At 44.8% G+C, this 24052-nt stretch overlaps 1 protein-coding gene across 3 annotated transcripts in view; it reads right to left on the bottom strand.

Annotated features, from left to right (window-relative positions):
* The window catches only part of GRAMD1A (GRAM domain containing 1A), a 279381-nt gene that overhangs the window by 186933 nt on the left and 68396 nt on the right, over window positions 1-24052 (bottom strand). The window contains exon 1 of one of the 3 annotated variants that reach the window (XM_029576481.1): window positions 21562-21722. The exons of the other annotated variants lie outside the window; for them this stretch is intronic. The gene's annotated coding sequence lies outside the window, so the exon portion shown is untranslated. Of the gene's footprint in view, window positions 1-21561; window positions 21723-24052 lie in introns of those variants that run through there. 3 annotated transcript variants of the gene reach the window in all.

Genomic DNA, 24052 nt, shown 5'->3' with positions numbered 1-24052 from the left:
ACCCTTCTCTACCGCAGCTTAATCCAATGTTTTCCTAATGTCAGCAAGTACATAGATCCGCAGCAAGACTAAACTTGATTCACTAACATGTCTTCTTCCATTTCTTTTATAATCTAACATATGCGCATTATAAGATAAATTTTCGTTTTTCCCCCTTCTATTATGTTCCAAGTTTTTCCCCACGTACTCTGTCCCAAGTTTTATGCCCTGTTCTATGTAATTAGCATTCTCTCATGCTTGTTTTTCAGTTACAATGTAAACCGAGACGATATGCAATTTTGCATGAATCCCGGTATATAAAAATGGTAAGTAAATAAATAAATAAATCTGAGGTGAAAGAATTCCCGAAGGATCCAGAATCAAGTACAGTATCTCATCACCTGGAAGAATTACAGCCCTGAGGAAAATATCATGAGAACCCGCTTCCAAACTGCAAGCCCCCCAACTTCTGGCAGAATTCCACAAGAAATTCCCCAAGAAACCCATGACCAAGAGACTGGGGAGGTGGCTTTGGAGAGGGAGAGCTCGCAGGACACCCCCTCAAGCCTCCTCAGTCACCCCCGACACTGCCTCAGAACCAATGCGGCACGGACATCACCTCCTCCTGCTGCCACTCAGTACAGCACAGACAACTACCAGACTCAGCTCCCGCCAGTGCTCCTTAGGCGCACCCGACATCACTGCATTCAAAAGGGTCGTGGTGGGAAAATCCTCCCTGGCGCCCCTTGATGACATCGGACGCCTTCTCCTATTTAAGCCCTACATGAAGACTTCCTCAATGCCTCAGCAACAGCTCTCCTGGTGCTCCTTGTGGTCCCAGTGCATATTGCTATCTTTGTAATCCTTTTTCCTTGCTTTGTTTGTGCCTGTTCCTCAGCTTCTCCATGCCTTGCCCTGTCTTCTCCTACATATCCTTTTTCTTCCTGTTCCTCTTCTGCTTGGCTTCCTGGATTCTGACCCTGGCTTGCACTTTGACCTTCCTTGATCGCTGCCTGCACCTGACCCTTTGCTTCGGACCAGACTTTACCTTGTCTGCTGCCTCCCCCGATCTTCAGCTTAGCATCTGTACCTGGCGCCTGCCCCAACCTTTGCTTAGACTTGGATTCTCACTCCTGCATAGCCCTAGGGACTCACCGAAGACTTGCTGGCTACCAGAACTCAAGGGCTCAACCTGAAGGGGCGGCAACTAGTATAGGCCGGTCTTGACCAAGGGTTTCTCCGCCAGCTGTCAGTGTGAGTCTAGTGGGATTGCCTGCTAGGCAACGTCAACTGCACCACAGCACCAAGGGTCCATTCTTCCAGCCAGTGTTACAAGGCCACAGAGCAAAGCAGGAAGCCTGAATAGGCCACAAAGCAAGACAGGAGGCCTGGGTAGGCCACAAGGCAAAGAAGGCCAAGATAAGCTGCAAAGCAAGGTAGAAGGCCTGAGTAGGCTGCAAGGCAGGGTAGTAGGTCTGGTTAGGCCCCAAGGCAAGATAGAATAATAAAACAAGGATGGACAGGTCAGAGAGCTGAGGTGATTCAATGAAGAAGCACCGAGACAATGGATGGGCTGGGTTAAATAGGGTTGGAGCTGATGCAATGCACAACTGGGAGAGGGGTTCGCTGAGGACCCCTGATGAAGGGGAGGCTGCATAGCAAGTAACACCATGACAATTAAAAATTACCTCAAAACATAAATCAAATAACTATTTATGAGACGCATTACATAATATAAAATTCATCCAGCCTAATACATATTTTAATAATACACTTATTAACAACCCTTTTAGCTTGCATCATTTAGAGATTATAAACTCTGAAAATACCAGCAGGTGATAAACCTGCTTTAGGGGTCTGTTCTCTTATGGATAACTTGCTTTAGGGGTCTGTTCTCTTATGGATAAACCTGCTTTAGGGGTCTGTTCTCTTATGGATAAACCTGCTTTAGGGGACTGTTCACTTATGGATAAACCTGCTTTAGGGGACTGTTCTCTTATGGATAACCTGCTTTAGGGGTCTGTTCTCTTATGGATAACCTGCTTTAGGGGACTATTCTCTTATGGATAAACCTGCTTTAGGGGACTATTCTCTTATGGATAAACCTGCTTTAGGGGACTGTTCACTTATGGATAAACCTGCTTTAGGGGACTGTTCTCTTATGGATAACCTGCTTTAGGGGTCTGTTCTCTTATGGATAAACCTGCTTTAGGGGACTATTCTCTTATGGATAAACCTGCTTTAGGGGACTGTTCACTTATGGATAAACCTGCTTTAGGGGTCTGTTCTCTTATGGATAAACCTGCTTTAGGGGACTATTCTCTTATGGATAAACCTGCTTTAGGGGACTATTCTCTTATGGATAAACCTGCTTTCGGGGTCTGTTCTCTTATGGTTTGGTTTATACCAAGTTAAGAACACAAATACCCCATGTTTTGCATCCCATTCTTTTTCTGTGCAGTAGCCATGCAAAAACTGGGATTTTTCAACAGTAAACTGAGCAGATGTGTGGTGGGATTCAGAGGGCAGACAGACAGTTAACACAGACACCATGGAGAAATCTCCAAAGAGAAAAAGCAGAAGGCTGACCCCTAGGCCCGTCACCCAACTCCTGCCTTCTCCCTGCCACATGCAGCCAGGAATCCTAAGGCGGGTAAAGAGATGAGAAGGATATCTGCACACTGCAGTGCTCTCTTTACATTTCATCGTTAGGAATTAATACTCTGCCACGTTATCACAGCAATGCCATAAAACTCCACCCCTGTACCCCCAACATTGCCTCCAGGTGGTCTTTGAAATGCCTTCAAACAACAGGTTTGGGTCCCAGGAGCTACCCCAGGAATATTCAGGGATGCAGAGCACCGTGCGTGGGGAGAGGGGGCTGAGAAACCAAAGACTCCGCACATTTTGGTGACTGAAAACAAGGAAGCAGATCTCTTACTAACTATATACTACATAATGCTATTTTTTTATCTTGTTAATGGGGAGAAGTAATAGAAATCAATGTATGTCCAAAAGCATGCATGTGTGCACACAGACCATATACACACACACACACACATATACACACACACACACACACGCACGCATATACACACACACACACACACGCACGCATATACACACACACACACACACACGTATACACACACACACACACACGTATATACACACACATACACACACGTATATACACACACACGTACACACACACGTATACACACACATATACACACACATATACACACACATATACACACACATATACACACACATATACACACACATATACACACACATATACACACACACATACGTATATATACACACATACACACACACACACGTATATATACACACATACACACACACACCTAAACACAAATCTGCAATATTTATTTGACTTAATTCCATCTTTGCATCGTATCTCACAAAACCAGAAACTATAACAGTCTAATCACATCCAATTCCTAGATAATATATCTTCACAGCACCACACTCATTTGCATACTGCATCTGCCACAGACCTAGTCAATGAACCTAAATACACCCCTACTACAAAAAAGCACAGCTTCAAATAAATGCATCCTCAAATTTGTAGGGGTTTGCTGTTGAACCAGATGAATGAGAGCATCGTGTGCAGCCCATTACGAGGTAAGAGACGGTAGATTGCATTTCGGCACTATAGATGCGTTTGATACCGTGTTCAAATTGTAAATTTGTTTTTTATTCAAGTTATAAGTACTCAGGATACATTGATTTGAACCTGTGCTTTTTTTGTGGTAGTAATATTTGAGATTCTTGCTCATTGTTTTAGATTATCCCCTAAATACATCCCTAAATGCTTAAAGGCACATTTCAGCCTCCTGCAGCCCATCCAGGAAACCTGTCCGGAGAAAACGTTCCTATAAAGCTGCACAGTATAGCACTATAAAATAGCACTATCTACCACAGGAGAAGAAGAATTCTGATTTTTATTTCATTGCTGAGAGTGCATTGCTTGCTAAAGCTATGTTTAAGTTCCACCTGGTTATTTATTTATAAATATTTGATATTCTGCTTTTTACCAAAGATTACAACAAACTGAAGAAAAAGACAATATATTTTACCCTCCCCCACCACAATGAATGAGAAGAAATCAGAGGCTTTTGTGCTGACTGTCATCGAGTCACACCAACGCATGTACAGGATCCGTCAGCATGGACAGCTGATGAGTAAATCATCATCAGGGAACTGTGCAGATGTCACACTGATACATATAAAGCACGAATACAGTACAGACAGCCGAAACGCAGGACGCGCGTGGCCAAAATTAAAGGTGCATGTTGTTAAATATATTAAAACAAAAAAACAGAGACACTCAGGCATATAACCAAAAGAACAGGCACGCACAGGAAACTCTTAGCAAGTCTGCAGCATTAAAAAAAAAAAAAAAAGTTATTTTCACTTTCTAAAACTGAACACTGGTGAAATGGGAAGCTTCTGAGAAATAAAGTACACTGTGCGTGTGATTACGTCTGCTCACCCCCTGGTAACCAAGGCATTTCTCTCAGTGGATGGAGCCAGGGACAATACATAACGGCAGAAAACAAAAGTACGGCCCATCTAGTCTGCCCATTTGAGCAATGGATTTAGAATTCCCATCACTCCCTTAGCAATCCTGAGCTTATCCCATGCTTTCTGGAACTGAGATACTGCTCTTGTCACTGGGAGGCTGCTCCACACAGCACCACCTTCTCTGTAAAGAAATATTTCCTAAGATTACTCCTGAGTCTACCCCCTTTCACCCTCATCCCATGACCCCTTGATCCTCAGCCTCCCCTCCTGTGCATGGAAACGCCTCATTCACATCTCCCCTTGCCTGGATGATAAAGCGTTAGATCTTTAAGTCTATCTCCAATGCTTTAGTCAAAGACCACTGCCCATTTTAGTAGACATCCTCTGGATCCTGTTTCTATCCTTTTAAAGGTGCAGTTTCCAGAAGTGTACACAGTAATCCAAGGGAGGTCTCACCAGGGTCCTATACAGGGGCAGTGTCGCCTCCCATTTTCTGCTGACCAGTCCTCTCCCTGTGCAGCCCAAGCATCTTTCTGGCTTTTGCCGTCACCATATCCACCTTATCCCACTTTTCTTTCATGCTTAAAAGAATTTCATCCCCAATACTGGTTTTTTGCATCCTAATGGCCTGATTTTAAAAGGCTCATGCGCATAAAAAGAAACAGATCGGAAACCGCTCCAATATCGCAAGTAACGACCTAAGAGTAGTGGATCGGTAAAACACCAGGGATTCTTTATTATCACAATCTTTACAAACTGCCCGACTTTCGCCCATGCATGAGCTGCTTCAGGGGCTATTGTAAATATAACCAGATAAAAGTAACACATAAAACATTAAAATATGCAGACATTAATATAAAAATTAATAAAATAAATAAAAATGATTGACATACCAAAAAATAAACCAGGAAAGCATAAATCAAAACATAAATATATGCCAGAAAAAATGATACCCATATAAAATACGACATACAGAACTCAATGAAAAACAGCGTAGGAGAATGTGGCAAGATTTACCTATAGTTATAGTAAATCTTATAGTGAAAGATAGTTATAGTGAAATAGGTGGATTCCTTATGGTGAACTGTAGAAATCACTTAGTCATATTCCTTAATATATCAGCAAACAGAAAACAAAGTGTCAACAATTGCACCAATCAATAGGGTAGATAAGCAGATAAATTCCCATGTGCAACAACTCCAGATCACCACTTCCCATGTCTTTTATGTGAACTTTCCAGCGCCTCCTATAACTGCCCTCCATGTCAGGTCTAAGCCAGTCAAGGTCTCCTCCAGCTCCACCAACAGCCATTGCCTTGCACAAGACCAAGAGTCAATTCAACAAGGTCCTCTTCCATTACCACTGCTAGCAAAGCACCTGGCCACCCCATCTTCTACCCACCGCCAGGGGATAAACAGGAGAAATCCTCATCCAAATAATTTAAGGGGATGATGGTTGTGTATTCCCTGTACACTCTCCATCTAACAAAATTTTACAAAATTACAAAAACCAGGAAATGGAGTTGTATGCACACCACACACCCCTTTCCATCAAACCCTGCGGGGATTGCTTTAACTAAAGCTGCCCCAAAGAGCCATGTGCATGGCAAGATTTCCATTCTTCAGCCTGGCACCGTCATGTGACTGAAGAGGCTTTGCCCCAGTGCATGCAGGGAGATGTAGTTCTGATTTCCCTAAGGAAAAAAAAGCGGACTTCACCCCAGGCCTGGGCCTGCCAGGGGGGGCGCTGGGAACCCCGGGGCACATAACAGGTTAATTTTATCACAGGTCTTTCCGGGCAGGGAGAGGGGTCATTGGCCTGGTCGGAGAATTGCCCAGAGCTGATGCTGAAAGAGGTTTCAGGCCGGGCTGAGGTCGCCTTCAGGGGGGCAAATCAGCGGCGGAGTCCGGTAAAAGGGGTGGGAGGAGGCCCCCGGCTGCCTCCATGCCCGGGAGCTGGGTTCAGTGAATGTGACAGGACGCCCAGCGCCTGTGGCCGGGACATTACAGGATGAGGAAGGACTTCCCCGCAGGATGCGGTCCGGGGCTGCACAAGGAGCGCTCAGTAAAGAGGGAGCCCCGCAGCCCCGCTCCCCTGCACCCAGCGGGACCTCGCTTTCCGCCTCGGAGAGGAGGCGGGGATGCACCACAGGGAGGGGGCGGGGGGGGGCTGGCACCCTCCCAGGACAAAGCCGGGGGCGACCGGGCCGAGCAGAAAGGGAAGGGGGGGGGGGACCCCAGCACCGAGCCCCCGTCCCAGCTCCGCACGCAGGCGGAACAAAAAGAAAGCCGATCCCCCCCCCGGGAAAGAGGTAACGGTGCGGGGAGGGGGAGGGCCAGGACTTACTCAAACATCGCCGGCGGCGGCGGCGGCGGGACTGCGCCTCCTCCTCCTCCCTCTCTCTCTGCTGCAGCGCCGGAGGAAGTGAGAGCAGCGGCGGCGGGGGAGGGGGAGGGGGAGCTCCGGCGCTTCCTCTCCCTCCCTCCCCCTCCCACCCGGCGACCCGAGCGCTCCCGCGCCTCACCGGAGCTGCAGCTGCCTGAATCCTAACTCTGCATGCAGACAGGAAGAGAGCCGAGGGGGCCCATGCACAGCTTCACCATCCCTGTGCTCTCACACGCAGTTCTCTCTGCTTCCTAAGATTAGCCCTCACTCTACCCCTCCCAGCCTCATGCAATGCTTCCTCCTCCTCTGCATGCATCAATAGTAACGGGACTTGAGGTCATGGCCTCCAGTCCCCCAGGAGCCCCTGACTCTCCTGCAGCTGGCGCAGCTCCACCTCTCAGGTGTTTAATTGCCATAAGAATTGCCAGACTGGGTCAGACCAAGGGTCCAACAAGCCCAGATCACTATTACCTGGCAAGTACCCAAACATTAAATAAATCCCAAGCTATTACTTCTTAATTAAGCTCAGTTTGCCTCCCTAGACGGACTCAGGACAGGGGTTTATGCTGCATGGGGAGCAGGCTGACACCCCAGTTTATATAACCCTGCAGTGACCCCCACCCCAGCCTGCCTGAATTCTCTGCTCCTGCAGATGGGGGACGTGCATCTCCCTGGGGGCAGTGGTTTGAGGTTTTTGAAAAGAGAAATGTGAAATTCTAAATTAAGGAAAGGATAGCCCTCCCCCAGCTGAGGTGGTTTCAGAGGTCTGCCTTGCTCTGGTCGCTGGGATTCCCGCTGTGGACTTAGGTGCAGGAGGCTGAGTGGGCAGGTGACAGCCTAAGCCCTCTCCCCCCGCAGCCGGAGACCGTCTCTGTACTCAACCCCTAAGCCCTGAGCTCAGGTAAGGTTAAAAAAAGAGGGCTTTCAGGACTTCCTGCGGTCTCCGTTCTCGGCAGGCCATGCCGACGTTTCTTCCCGCTCCGGCTGGGGTTGGGGAACTGGGCAGTCTGGCAGGTTAGGCGGCCCCCAGTGGGCTGGGCTTAGGCTTTTTCTTGCGCGTGCTAGGCCGCGACAGCCATTTTTCCGCACTCTTGTGCGTGTTCTGCCCTCTATAGGCTGGTGTGCGCAGTGTCTCGGCTCTGCGCATGCGTTGTGCGTTCAGTTTTTCAGCTCGCTTCTTACGCGCACAAACCTTTTTTATGCGCTTAACTTGGCGCGCAGTTTGTGAGTGCGCCTTGCTGCGATTTCCTTCTAGGCGCTTACTTTTTGGGCGCATTTCATTTTTGAGCGCAGGCCGTTCCGATGCACATTTACCGCAGCGATGGCGCCGGTAAGCAAGAAGCCTAAGCGTCTTCCTATTTGTGTTGCTGTCATATCAGAGCCTCTCAGCCTGACCTGACGTCTAACCTGCGTCAGCGCTGCTCGGACGCTGAGGCAGAGTTGCCTTCCTCGGGGTTTGCTAAGCCTGGCTCTTCCCATTCTGATGATCGTTTGGTCACGGCCTCGACTGGTTCTCCCTTGACGGGCTCCTCCGCTGGCGAGGGGGCAGTTCTGTGGGACCAGCTCCAGCTCCTTCTGGGCTTGGTCTGGACCCGGCTGCTTTTTCCTGGCTGGAATGTTTTCAAGGCTTACAAACCTTTTTCTTCAGGCGCAGTCCTCCGCTTCCCCCATTTCTGTCCGGTTGGACCCTCAGCCGGTGGCTCCTCCCTCTTCCAGTCCTATGCTTACGCGCCGGGGCTCGCCTCTGCTCCTCGTGGATGTTCCCGACAGGAATCCGGATGGCACTGATGATGAGGTTGATCCAGATTCCCTGGAAGATGGGGAAATTCCTCCAGAGCTGGAACCGCATCGTACCATACAGATGATTTCCCGGACCTTGAAACAGCTGGGGGTCCCTGTTTCAGACGCTATGTCAGAGCAGAGGAAGAATCCCATTTTGGTTTCCTTACGTAAAGCCTCTTGCTTTTTCCCAGTGATGGGTGCCATCCTGGAATGGGATTACCCCAGAGGCAAATTTTAAAGGGCGTCAGAAGTTGGAGGCCTGTACCCCCTGGTTCTGGCTGTGATAGAGCATTTGCATTTTGGTATGTGCTGTGTCTAAGCGGACGACTATCCCTGTAGAGGGAGGAGTGGCCTTGATAGAAGGATTGAGGATATTCTTAAGCAAGCCTTTGGGAACAGGAGATTGGGGGATGCTTCTTTCTTTTATCAGAGGTGGGTCGAGATCACATGGGATCAGTGGGCCCTGGTGATACCAGAAGGATATGCGCTGGTATTTCGCAGTTTTCCTCGGGATGATGTCCCATTGCCCCTCCCTGCAGAAGAAGCAGGCAGTGGAGTTCACTCTTCAAAGGCTCCTCAGACTGAGGTCTGTGGTTCCGGTGCCATCTCCAGAAAGTATGGGGGCGATATTCCATTTATTTTTTTGTGCCCAAGGAGGGTTTCTTTCATCCCATCTTGGATCTCAAGAGGGGCAACTGTCACTTGAAGGTGACTCATTTTCGAACAGAAACCTTATGCTCTGTAATAATGGCGGTGCAGTTGGGATAATTTCTGACCTCCTTGGATCTGTCACGGGTTTACCTTCATATTCCCGTCTGACTGGAGCACCAATGCTTTGCGGGGCTAGGATGCCATTATCAGCTTCATGCGCTGCCTTTTAGTCTGGCCACTGCTCCCAGAACATTTTCCAAGATTATGGTGCAGCGGCCTGGCGGAAAGAAGGAATCCTGGTGCACGGCTGATTCAAGCCAAGTCTCAGGAAGAAAGCCGCCTGGTGACACACAAGGTGATCTCCTTATTACAGGAGCCCAGTTGGGTGGTGAACCTGACCAAGAGCAGCTTTTAAACTAGAACAAAGGGGAAAGCCGACAGTCGCTCAGCAGCACATGGTTCGGAGCGAGGCATCTTCAAAGGATACTAATGATGCATTAGAATTAGGGCATCCCGACAGTGAGGTTCCAATAATAAGAAAAGTAGTCCAAGTGCCTGTAACTAAAAACTCACCTGAGCTAAAAAATTCTAACTTATCCCTATCAATTAAAAAGCAGAATGAAAATACAAACAAAAAACAAACTTTGAAATGTTTGTATGCTAATGCCAGAAGTCTAAGAAGTAAGATGGGAGAATTAGAATGTATAGCAGTAAATGATGACATAGACTTAATTGGCATCTCAGAGACATGGTGGAAAGAGGACAACCAATGGGACAGTGCTATACCGGGGTACAAATTATATCGCAATGACAGAGAGGAGCACCCGGGAGGTGGTGTGGCGCTTTATGTCCAGGATGGCATAGAGTCCAACAGGATAAACATCCTGCATGAGACTAAATACAAAATTGAATCTTTATGGGTAGAAATCTCTTGTGTGTCAGGGAAGACTATAGTGATAGGAGTATACTACTGTCCACCTGGTCAAGATGGTGAGACTGACAGTGAAATGCTAAGAGAAATTAGGGAAGCTAACCAAATTGGTAGTGCGGTAATAATGGGAGATCTCAATTACCCCAATGTTGACTGGGTAAATGTATCATCGGGTCACGCTAGAGAGATAACGTTCCTGGATGGAATAAATGATAGCTTTATGGAGCAATTGGTTCAGGAACTGACGAGAAAGGGAGCAATTTTAGATCTAATTCTCAGTGGAGCACAGGATTTGGTGAGAGAGAGGTAACGGTGGTGGGGCCACTTGGCAATAGTGATCATAATATGATCAAATTTGAATTAATGACTGGAAGGGGGACAGTAAGCAAATCCACGGCTCTCGTGCTAAACTTTCAAAAGGGAAACTGATAAAATGAGAAAAATATTTAGAAAAAAACTGAAAGGAACAGCTACAAAAATAAAGTGTGCAAGAGGCGTGGTCATTGTTAAAAAATACCATCCTAGAAGCACAGTCCAGATGTATTCCACACATTAAGAAAGGAGGAAAGAAGGCAAAACAATTGCCAGCATGGTTAAAAGGGGAGGTGAAAGAAGCTATTTTAGCCAAAAGATCTTCATTCAAACATTGGAAGAAGGATCCAACAGAAGAAAATAGGATAAAGCATAAACATTGGCAAGTTAAATGTAAGACATCGATAAGACAGGCTAAGAGAAAATTTGAAAAGAAGTTGGCTGTAGAGGCAAAAACTCACAGTAAAAACGTTTTAAAATATATCTGAAGCAGAAAGCCTGTGAGGGAGTCAGTTGGACCGTTAGATGATCGAGGGGTTAAAGGGGCACTTAGAGAAGATAAGGCCATCGCGGAAAGATTAAATGATTTCTTTGCTTCGGTGTTTACTGAAGAGGATGTTGGGGAGGTACCCGTAATGGAGAAGGTTTTCATGGGTAATGATTCAGATGGACTGAATCAAATCACGGTGAACCTAGAAGATGTGGTAGGCCTGATTGACAAACTGAAGAGTAGTAAATCACCCGGACCGGATGGTATACACCCCAGAGTTCTGAAGGAACTAAAAAATGAAATTTCAGGCCTATTAGTAAAAATTTTTAACCTATCATTAAAATCATCCATTGTACCTGAAGACTGGAGGATAGCAAATGTAACCCCAATATTTAAAAAGGGCTCCAGGGGCGATCCCGGAAACTACAGACCGGTTAGCCTGACTTCAGTGCCAGGAAAAATAGTGGAAAGTGTTCTAAACATCAAAATCACAGAACATATAGAAAGACATGGTTTAATGGAACAAAGTCAGCATGGCTTTACCCAGGGCAAGTCTTGCCTCACAAATCTGCTTCACTTTTTTGAAGGAGTTAATAAACATGTGGATAAAGGTGAACCGGTAGATGTAGTATACTTGGATTTTCAGAAGGCGTTGGACAAAGTTCCTCATGAGAGGCTTCTAGGAAAAGTAAAAAGTCATGGGATAGGTGGCGATGTCCTTTCGTGGATTGCAAACTGGCTGAAAGACAGGAAACAGAGAGTAGGATTAAATGGACAATTTTCTCAGTGGAAGGGAGTGGACAGTGGAGTGCCTCAGGGATTTGTATTGGGACCCATACTTTTCAATATATTTATAAATGATCTGGAAAGAAATACGACGAGTGAGATAATCAAATTTGCAGATGATACAAAATTGTTCAGAGCAGATTGTGATAAATTGCAGGAAGACTTTGTGAGACTGGAAAATTGGGCATCCAAATGGCAGATGAAATTTAATGTGGATAAGTGCAAGGTGATGCATATAGGGAAAAATAACCCATGCTATAATTACACAATGTTGGGTTCCATATTAGGTGCTACAACCCAAGAAAGAGATCTAGGTGTCATAGTGGATAACACATTGAAGTCGTCGGTTCAGTGTGCTGCGGCAGTCAAAAAAGCAAACAGAATGTTGGGAATTATTAGAAAGGGAATGGTGAATAAAACGGAAAATGTCATAATGCCTCTGTATCGCTCCATGGTGAGACTGCACCTTGAATACTGTGTACAATTCTGGTTGCTGCATCTCAAAAAAGATATAATTGCGATGGAGACGGTAGTGGGCTGTAGTATTAGTTTAGCATTGTTTTATTGTTTTTTAAATTAGGATTTTAATTTGATATTGGTTTTATATTGTAGCTATGATTTTAGAGTATTGGATTCTGTTTATTGTAATTTAATTGGAGATATATGTGAGGTACTGATATTTATTTTCTGTATTGTAAACCGACTTGATATCTTGTAAGGAAGGTCGGTATATAAAAATGTTTAAATAAAATAAATAAATAAATACAGAGAAGGGCTACCAAAATGATAAAGGGAATGGAACAGCTCCCCTATGAGGAAAGACTAAAGAGGTTAGGACTTTTCAGCTTGGAGAAGAGACGGCTTAGGGGGGATATGATAGAGATGTTTAAAATCATGAGAGGCCTAGAATGGGTAGATGTGAATCGGTTTTTTACTCTTTCGGATAATAGAAAGATTAGGGAGCACTCCATGAAGTTAGCATATGGCACATTTAAAAACTAATCAGAGAAAGTTCTTTTTCACTCAACGCACAATTAAACTCTAGAATTTGTTGCCAGAAGATGTGGTTAGTGCAGTTAGTATAGCTGTGTTTAAAAAAAGGATTGGATAAGTTCTTGGAGGAGAAGTCCATTACCTGCTATTAATTAAGTTGACTTAGATAATAACCACCGCTATTACTAGCAACGGTAACATGGAGTAGACTTAGTTTTTGGGTACTTGCCAGGTTCTTATGGCCTGGATTGGCCACTGTTGGAAACAGGATGCTGGGCTTGATGGACCCTTGGTCTGACCCAGTATGGCATGTTCTTATGTTCAACCATCTGAGTTGTTGGAGTATCTGAGGGTCCGGTTCAACACAGGACTGGACAACGTTTTCCTACCTGAAGTTCGGATCCAGAGATTGATGTTTCAAGTGCGTCAGTTGATGAACACCATACGCCCGATGGTGTGGTCCTACATACAGGTACTTGGCTTGATGGCAGCTACCCTGAAAATGGTGCAGTGGGCAAGGGAGCATATGTGACCTTTTCAGCGCTCTCTGCTATCTCGTTAGAACCTGCAGTCTCAGGATTATGCCGATGGAAATCTGCTCCCAGCTCCAGTGGTGGTTGTAGCAGGATCATCTGAGAAAGGGAGTTCCCTTGTCCTCTCCAGCCTTGTTGGTACTCACAACAGATGCAAGCTTCCACGGTTGGCGGGGGTCACTGTCTGGAGTTAACAGCCCATGGACGCTGGAATGCCGAAGAGTCCCGCTAGAACATCAATCATCTGGAGGCCTAGGTGATATGGCTGGCATGCTTGCAGTTCAGCCACAGGCTGCGGAATCAAGCAGTTTGAGTGATGTCAGAAAATCAATAATGGTGGCCTATATCAATCACCAGGGAGGAACCAAGAACCAGCAAGTGTTGCAGGAAATAGACCACTGATGGAATGGGCGTAAGGTCATCTGCAGATGATCTCAGCCTCTCATATTGTAGGAAAAGACAATGTAAGAGCAGACTTTCTCAGCAGGGATCAGTTCTTCACTAGGATCTGACTCGATTCTATCTTACGGTTTGGCCCTTGAGAGGGCTCGCCTGTTAAAGCTTGGTTATTCCTCTACAGTGATTGCCACTTTACTTCGCGCTCGCAAGTTCTCCACTTCCTTGGCTTATGTGCAGGTTTGGAGAGTTTTTGAGGCCTGGTGTGAGAAGCGGGGTGTTCTTGCTTGTTCAGTTAAGATCCCTCTCATTCTGTATTTTTTGCAGGATGGATTGACCCTGAATTCCTTAAAGGTGCAGCTTAGGGCTCTTGCCTGTTTCAGAGGGCTGGTAAATGGTGTTTCCTTGTCGTCTCATCCTGATGTGGCCTGTTTTTTGAAGGGAGTGAAGCACCTTAGGCCTCCCTTGGGGTTACTGGTTCCATTGTGGGGTCTTAATTTGGTGCTGGACTTTTTAGCGGGCCCTACGTTCCAACCACTTTGTTGCCTTCCTTATGGTTGTTGACTCTGAAGACTGTTCCTGGTGGTTATATGTTCTGCGTGTCGGTTTTTTGACCTGCAGACCTTGTCTTGCCGGGAACCATTCCTTCGGGTGACTCTGGGGGTGTTACAGCTGCGTACTGTTCCATCCTTCTTGCCCAAGATAGTCTCGGACTTTCATTTGAACCAGTCCATATCCTTGGATATTAAGCATCTTGTCAAGTGGTATCTGGTGATCTTTTGAGTCTTTTTGAAAGATGGATTGCCTGTTTGTTGTCCATGGTGGGAATAAGCAGGGTGCTCCGGCTTTGTGGGTCACGTATGTGGTCACGGCCACGTATGTGGATGCGGGAAAGCCGTTGCCTACTCAGGTTAGGGCCCATTCCACTACGGTTCAGGCAGTGTCATGGGCGGAGGTTAGTCTGCTGTCTTTCATCGATATCTGCCGAGCTGCGACGTGGTCCTCCTCAGAAACATTTTCTAGGTTTTTTTTTAATCTGGATGTGCAGGCCCGGGAGGACGCAGCCTTTGCACATGTGGTGTTGACCGGACCATGGACAGCCTCCCACCTTGTTAGGGAGTAGCTTTGGTACATCCCGCTGGTCCTGAGTCCATCTGTCTACACACTAGGAAATGGAGAAATTACTTACCTGATAATTTAATTTTCTTTAATGTAGACAGATGGACTCAGCTTCCCGCCCTCGGCTGCTGCATGAGTGTGTCAATAGTCCTCCTGTGGGGCTCTGGATCCCAAGGGATTACTGGTAAGTGTTCATCCAGTCCCTAGCTTGGGATTCCTAGAATCTTATGTGAGTTCAGTGTTTATGGTTGGTTATCTGTTTTTAAACAAGTTTTTAGCTACTCTGTCCACAGTTGCGTTTGAAGAGAATACTGGCAAGCTGGGGTCTCTACAGGGTTAATTATACTGGATGTCAGCCTGCTCTGTCTCCATCTGCTGGCAGGTTGAGCATAAACCCACTGGTCCTGAGTCCATCTGTCTACACTAAGGAAAATGAAATTATCAGGTAAGTAATTTCTCCATTATGGATTTTTCCTCTAGGAACTTATCCAAACCTTTTTTAAACCAAGTTACACTAACTGGTGTAACCACATCCTCTGGCAATGAATTCCAGAGCTTAACCATGTACTGAGTGCAAAGTAATTTTCTTTGATTTGTTTAAAATGAGCTACTTGCTATCTTCATGGAGTGCCCTGAGGTCCTTCTATTATCTGAGAGAATAAATAACCGATTTACATTAACTTTTTCAAGTCCTTTCATTATTTTGTAGACTTCTATCATATCCTCCCTCAGTTGTCTCTTGTGCAGCCCTAACTTCCTTAGCCTTACCTTATAAGGCAGGTGTTCCATGCCACTTATTTTGGTCGACCTTCTCTAGTGCAACTATATCTTTTTTGAGATGTGGCGACCAGAATTGCACACAGGATTCAAGATGTGGTCTCACTATAGAGCAATATAGAGGCATTATGACATCCATCATTTTACCATTCTCTTCCTAATAATTCCTAACATTCTGTTTGCTTTTTTGACTGCTGCAGCACACTGGGCCGACGATTTCAATGTGTTCTCCACTATGATGCCTAGATCTCTTTCCTGGGTGGTAGCTCCTAATATGGAACCTAACATTGTGTAACTACAGCAAGGGTTATTTTTCCCTATATGCATCACCTTGCACTTATCCACATTAAATTTCATCTGCCATTTGGATGCCCAATCTTCCAGTCTTGCAAGGTCCTCCTGTAATGTATCACAGACCACTTGTGATTTAACTACTCTGAATAATTTTGTATCATCTGCAAATTTGATAACCACACTCGTCGTATTCCTTTCCAGATCATTTATAAATATATTGAAAAGCACCGGTCCAAGTACAGATCCCTGAGGCACTCCACTGTTTACCCTTTTCCACTGAGAAAATTGACCATTTAATCCTACTCTCTGTTTCCTGTCTTTTAGCCAGTTTGTAATCCACGAAAGGACATCGCCTCCTATCCCATGACTTTTTAGTTTTCGTAGAAGCCTCATGTGGGACTTTGTTGAACGCCTTCTGAAAATCTAAATACACTACATCTACCGGTTCTCCGTTGTCCACATGTTTATTAACTCCTTCAAAAAAAATGTAAGAGATTTGTGAGGCAAGACTTCCCTTGGGTAAATCCATGTTGACTTTGTTCCATTAAACCATGGCTTTCTATATGCTCTGTGATTTTGATCTTTAGAACACTTTCCACTATTTTTCCCAGCACTGAAGTCAGGCTCACCCCTGGAGCCCTTTTTAAATATTGGGGTTACATTGGCCATCTTCCAACCTTCAGGTATAACGGATGATTTTAATGATAGGTTACAAATTAATTGAAATAGATCTGAAATTTCATTTTTGTAGTTCTTTGCTCTAGGGCCCTAGTTCTCATGTCACACCTGACAGAAGATGCTCACATGCAATACCCACCTGGGAAAAATGGGCACTCATGATTGAGCGCCTGCTTTCGTAACGTGCACCCATCCATCTCTCCTGGGCACTCAATGCAGTAGGCAAATGAGCCGCTGAGTTAAAAAGGAGGCACTAGGGGAAACTGTGCATCCCTAATGCCTCCTCAGGAGAAGGGGCTGTGCACAGGTTAAGAAAATGGCCGCTTGTAAAATGAGACCTCTGTCAAGTCTTTTTTTTTTATGTTGCTGCTTTCTATGGTTTCTCCGACTTAATACTGCCACGATATTAAGTCAGAGGAACCACAGAAAAGCAATATTTTCTGCTTTTTATTTCGTTTGGGGCTCCTCAAAACTTAACGCCAGCTCCAGGGCTGGCGTTAATTTTTGAGTGTTAAAATGTGCATGTTGGGGGGGGAAGTGACATCACAGATGGGGAAAGCAGCTTAAAACCTGAGCTCCCACCACTGCCGATTAACATCAAACATCATCCGAGCCGAAATCTTACCAAACTCGTCAAAAAGAGTACATAGGTGGACCTCACTCGCTCCCCATGGCAGCGAAGAAAAAAAGCGTCGATTTCCAGCGTTTTTCATATAAAGGAGGGTTGCCTGAGGCCGAAGATCGCGAGGTAGGCCCGAGTGGAAGGCAAGAAGCCGCCGACCCAACGCTGCCAAACGCTGATCCCTCCGACAGCCCCGATGCAGCGATCTCGGAGCACCCCACCCGCTCGGAGTTCAGAGAATGGTTTGCAGGCTTGAGGGCAGACATATCATACAGGCAAGAAATGACTGCACATATGGAAGAATTAAAAGAGGAAATTTCATCTTTGGGACATAGGGTAGATGAGCTGGATACTAGAATAGATAGGCTGAGCTGCTCAAACAGACCACCACAGCATGCACAGACCTCCAATCCCAAACACAGCAATTGAAAGAGAAAATTGCTGACTTGGAGAATAGGGCTCACCGCAGCAACCTCCATTTCAGAGGTTTTTTCGAGAATGCCACCAACGACAATTGCGCTGTGGTGTTGAAAAAATTTTGTAATCACCTACTTCTTACTACTCATCCAGAAGTAGACTTTGCTCCACCTGAAATTAAATTCGACAGAGCTCACAGGGCACTTTCTTTTTTCTTTCCCACATCTAAATACATATTAGAGTGTTAACTTCATATAGGAACTGTAAAGGAGATTTTCAACCTACATATAAGCAAAACTCAACACATAGTTGTACATTAAAAGAACGTTACCGCTCATTGATGGCACATCTATAATATGTTATCTATACGAATCAACTTTTAATACTATTTGTGCCTTATTGTAAACCGTTGTGATGGTAAATTAACGACGGTATAGAAAAGATTTTAAATAAATCAATAAGAGCACCTCACCTCAATAAATGGCATGTTATAGCGGCGTGCTTTCATGATTTCTCCACAAAAGAGCAGTTACTGCAAGCAGCCAAAGCTCAATATGTCTGGTGCTGGGAAAATCAGGCGATATCCATCTATGCTGACCTTTCACAAGCTACTCTTCAAAATCAGTACTCACTCTGGGAAATCACATCTTATCTCCAAAGGGAAAATATTCGCTACCGCTGGTTGCACCCTTTTGGACTATCCTTTTTGTTGGACGGGGTCACCCACCGTATCTGCACGCCAACAGAGGCCCTCACAATACTGACGCCGCGTGGCTTCACCAGCACTGCAATTCAGGCCAGCGCACCCAAAGCTCCACATGGTGGATTCACAACTACAGCCTGGCAGAGGGTCAGCAAAAGAAACAGCAGACTCAGGAGGCACTCGGGAGGACCCAGTTCCAGCCAAGCAATCACCTGATTTCTTCCCCAAAGAGAGGGATGGACAATCCAGCAGATGATGTCTTGCTACCTTTGTGAATAGGCAGTGGACATCTGTTATATGGAACCTCGAGGAGTGACTGTGAACTCCAGATTTCTTAACCAGGAGGCTACCTGCTCATACTTTCTGTTCGGCTCAGTGATTGTTGTATCTTTATGCTAACACATTTTGTTTTTCAGGCGGCGAAGGGTTCTCATCCCCATCCTTGACAAAGAATCTCCCCTGATATGGAGAGTGTATGACCTGCCAGGAGGGTCCGGCAGGTTACATTCTGTACACAGGGGATGACTCTCATCCCCACGGGTTAAGTGCTGTTTTTTGGTTACTTATCATGTTGGTCATGGATCTTCTTTTTGTTACACTAGGAGACATCCCTATAGCTCATACCTATAATGGTTGCTTTGGACTTTATTTAGAGGAGGAATGACTAATGGGACCTGTCTTTCATACCAGGACACGAGGTTGGGGCTTAATTTTGATCTACACCTTAGTCTATGTCAATGACTAAAATCCATGAATTGTCCTTGAATGTAAAGGGGCTCAACTCACTGCAAAAGCGGAGCTTTCTCTTTAGGGAATTAGACTTGAAAATGCCAAAGATTGTTCTCCTTCAGGAGACACATTTGTCTAGAAGATACGAATATCTATTACGATCCTCCAAATATAACAGACAGTATTTCACAGCTAGAAACAAATTAGCCAAATACACAGGGGTTGGAATACTGTTCTTGCAAATTTTTATTTTTGAATACATTTAGCCTTACAGATCCCAAAGGAAGGTTACCTTCTACTCCGTATTAAAATTAATGGATCTCTTTATCCTATTGTGAATGTACATGCCCCCAACAAAGAACAGGCTCTCTTTTTCCAAGAACTCCATCAATTGCTATTACAACATGGCATGGGCCAGATAATATTGGGTGGTGACTTCAATGTGGCCCTCTCCCATTACTTAGACACCATGAAAGACAGGTCCCATTAATCGTTCCTCCGCTAAATAAAGTCCAAAGCAACCATCATAGGTATGAGCTATAGGGATGTCTCCTAGTGTAACAAAAAGAAGATCCATGACAAACATGATAAGTAACCAAAAAACATGCACCTGTGGCAACTATGGCAAAAATTCACAGTAGAGTCATAAAAGATCTCATGAATGATGTACAGCTTGTTGATCCTTGGAGGCTTCGTTACCCTCAATCAAGATCATATAGATATTACTCTAAGCCACATGATTCCTACTCCTGCATAGACTACATCTTAGTGACCAAATCACTTTTCTAACATGTTCACAACCCCGAAGTAGGCATTATTTCATGGTCTGATCACACCCCTATCAGTTTAGATTTGGCTCTGCGGGGGGAGGGAGTGGGTAGGAGTTTTTGGAGATTAAATGATTCCATTGTGAGTGTTCCTACCTATACACAAGAAACTGTACAGACTATAACTGTACTAACGATGGATCCGTTGATTCCCCGGTGGTGATCTGGGATAGTTTCAAAGCATATATTAGAGGTCATTTTATATCTCACTCCTCGTATCTCAAAAAACAAAAGGAGGCTAAAAGCTCCCGTATGCGGGATATAATAAACCTTCTCTCAAAACAACATAACCAGAATGGTTCTCTGGCCACTTTACTTTGCCTCACCAAAGCCAGAGAGGAGCTGCACAGACTAGAAGCTGCTCATATAGCTCATTCACTAGAATTAGTTCATTAAGCACACTTTGAAGGGGGCGCTGGCTTACACATTGAAAAAAAATACCTTTCAAAATTATATTCTGAAAATCAAAGATGATCTTGGTAAGGTCTTATCTACCACGTCTGAAATATCCCAGCAGTTTCTTAAATTTTACCAGACTTTATATCAGGCTGAATCCCAGATCACCCCGGACCTCATTGCCACTTCCCAGTCTGAATCTGGAATTGAGGAACCTTCTCAATGCTGACATTACTACCCCAGAGCTGCTTCTGGCTATGAGGGATCTCAAAGTGGGAAAGGCCCCTGGTCCAGATGGCCTCACTGCCAAATTTTATAAAACGTTTGCTCCACACTTGGTTGCTCCTATGCAGAAATTATTTAATTATCTTCGAGAGGGTGGTTCTCTACTACCTGACTCCAACATTGCAGCTATAACGATTTTGGCAAAACCGGGCCGCAACCCTATACTTTGTGGTTCGTATGGTCCCATATCTCTGATCAACTTGGACTTAAAGATTCTAGCTACAGTCCTAGCGGCTCGATTAAATAGCTTCATAGCCCACATCATTCATCCTGACCAAGCAGGGGACATCCCCGGGAGAATGGCCAGTGGCAAAGGATTCAAACTAAATATAATACGCTTGACTGAATAGAGTGATGGAGGGAGTGGTGATTCAACCTCCCAACTCCTATCCGGTTGACACGCAGAGCCCCTGAGGCAGCTCTTCAGAAAAGTGCAGAACTCGGCCGGAGTCGGGCAAGTTCCAAGAAAAGTTTTTTTCATGCTCACCGATCTCCACCTTTTCTTTACTGCTACACAGCCTCTCAGTTAAATTTCAGAAAGCTTTAGATACTTGCTGGCTGGATCCAGTGTTTCAGGGTGAGAAACAGAATTAATCTGGATTGATAAAGCTGTTCTGAAATATTTTCATCTTCTTTACATGAAAAAATGAATAATCACCCCATTTAGGGTTTGAGAAAGATTGATCTTACTCCTCTTTTCCCACCCTCTCTAAGCCTGACTTTCTGACCCTCCTGACCTGAATCCTCTGCTCCTTCCGTCTCTCCTACTCATTCCTTCCCTTCTGACGCCTCTGATTTATTTATCGAGCTTTATATACCTTCATTCGGTTTCGCCATCATAACGGTTTACAGAAACGCAAAGGTTACGAGGTTAAGGAGGATAACAAGGGTTTCAAAAAGAAATGAAGTGTTCGCTTACCTTTAATCTCTGTGTGCGCTCCCTCCTGTTCCTACTTCCTGTTCCCTCTGCTCCTCATTTCTCTCCAGTCCTGTCCTTTGTCTCTGCCTCTCCTCACAACCTGTTCTCCTGTAGCCTTCCTGCTTTTCTGCCATTGCTGTCTCCTTCCATCCTTCCTCTACCCCTCCACTGCCTCTCTAGTCTCTGCCTTCTTCTGCTCCTCCCTCTGCCCAAGAAGGATGGAAAGTTTAGAAATGAATTACCCTCCTCACCAGGGTCTTTGGTTTCTTTAGATGAAAATTAACTTTGCCGAGGCCGGTAGAGAAATTCCATGGCCAGAATAACAGGAATGTGGTCAATGCTTTACTAAAGAACCCTCTACAGAAAATCCTCAGCCTGGAGCCTTGCTGTCCTCATTCAAGTGACCTTTGAACCCTCAGGAGCACCACTTCACTGAGCTCTGTCTCTTTCTACGTAGGTTCTGTTTTTCTGCTACCTTCCTTGAAACAAGTTTGATCCAAAGTTGAAATCGTCGGCTCAGTGTGCTGCGGCAGTCATAAAACCAAACATAATATTAGGAATTATTAGGAAGGGAATGGAAAATGTCATAATGCCTCTGTATCGCTCCATGGTGAGACCACACCTTGAATACTGTGTACAATTCTGGTCACCGCATCTCAAAAAAGATATAATTGTGATGGAGAAGGTACAGAGAAGGGCAACCAAAATGATAAGGGGATTGGAACAGCTCCCCTATGAGGAAAGACTAAAGAGGTTAGGACTTTTCAGCTTGGAGAAGAGACGACTGAGGGGGGATATGATAGAGGTGTTTAAGATCATGAGAGGTTTAGAACGGGTAGATGTGAATTGGTTATTTACTCTTTCAGATAGTAGAAAGACTAGGGGACACTCCATGAAGTTAGCATGGGGCACATTTAAAACTAATTGGAGAAAGTTCTTTTTTACTCAACGCACAATAAAGCTCTGGAATTCATTGCCAGAGGATGTGGTTACAGCAGTTACTGTAGCTGGGTTAAAAAAAAGTTTTGGATAAGTTCCTAGAGGAAAAATCAATAAACTGCTATAAATTATTAAGCAATAGTATCTTGAGATTTATTTAATGTTTGGGTAATTGTCAGGTTCTTGTGGCCTGGTTTGGCCTCTGTTGGAAACAGGATGCTGGGCTTGATGGACCCTTGGTCTTGACCCAGCATGGTACGTTCTTATATAGTTTACATCAAGCAAGAAATACAATAATCAGAATGCATCATATAAATAATACAGCAATAAAATACAGGGGTTTTTTTAATGGAAACTTCATTTTCATTGCAATTTATCAGATTTATAAACCACTTTTCACAAAAAGCGCAAAGCGTGCATCACTTCAAGTTCGTAGCTGTAAGGGTCTGGCTTAGCCTGTCCCATATGACCTGGAGTCCTTTTGTTCCACCATCAGGGCCAGAAGACTGGGCCACTCTTCCTCAAAATCTGCTGCCTAGTGGCATGCGGCCATGCATCAGGACTACAGCCAAGTATCAGTGACCATTCACCTGGCTAATGGCAATTACCGTGTGACCTTATTCTGGCCAACATGACAGGAAGAGAAATGAGGGACTATGTCTGGTAATGCAGCTTTCCTCTAATCTGCTCCCTAGTTATTACTTAAGCCAGCCCTATTTCTGGAGGGAGATAAGGTCAGCTACTGGGTTCTGATCTTCCATTCAGTAACTTCTGGGACTTGTGGGTTCTTCCATTTGAAATATGTACTACAGGTCCCAGAATGCAACAGGAAGAGAATCTCAAAAAGCCACCTAGAGTTTCCTTGTGGGAGACGGGACCTATGGAAGCAGTTGAGATAGAAGAGATTAGGCCTTCTTTCTAACTTTCAGTAAGAACCAGCGCAATCAAGGTAATCACCATCTACTCAATCTTTGTAGTCTTGTTCCTTGGACCCTGTTCCCTTGTGTTCTGCCAAATTTTATTTCTTGTATTTTCAAGCACTTGTTTAATATAACATCTCTTTCTCTGAGGCCCCCTTCACCAGTCTGTTGCATACATGTTTTACATGGATCGCTGCAACGCCTGCTTTGTGTTCTGATGATGATCAGCACAGCAACACCTCAATTAATTTAAATGTATAACTGGGTGAGCTGCTAAGCAAGAGGATTTATCAAAACACTTTATAAATAAATATAAATTAGAATGATTAGAGGGAGGAATTTGTAATGATTTTATTTTAATTGCCAACTAAATGTAAAAAAAAAAAAATGTAATTTATTTGTGGTGCAGCTCAGTGACCCTGAAACACCACAAAGTTTAACAATTGTTTAAAAACTAATGCAGTAAGCCCAAGAAAGTAATCAGCCATAAGAACATAAGAAATTGCCATGCTGGGTCAGACCAAGGGTCCATCAAGCCCAGCATCCTGTTTCCAACAGAGGCCAAAACCAGGCCATAAGAACCTGGCAATTACCCAAACACTAAGAAGATCCCATGCTACTGATGCAATTAA

This window comes from Rhinatrema bivittatum, chromosome 14 (assembly GCF_901001135.1).
Source record: "Rhinatrema bivittatum chromosome 14, aRhiBiv1.1, whole genome shotgun sequence".
Taxonomy (NCBI): domain Eukaryota; kingdom Metazoa; phylum Chordata; class Amphibia; order Gymnophiona; family Rhinatrematidae; genus Rhinatrema; species Rhinatrema bivittatum.
This window is presented reverse-complemented; position numbering and strand designations above follow the sequence as displayed.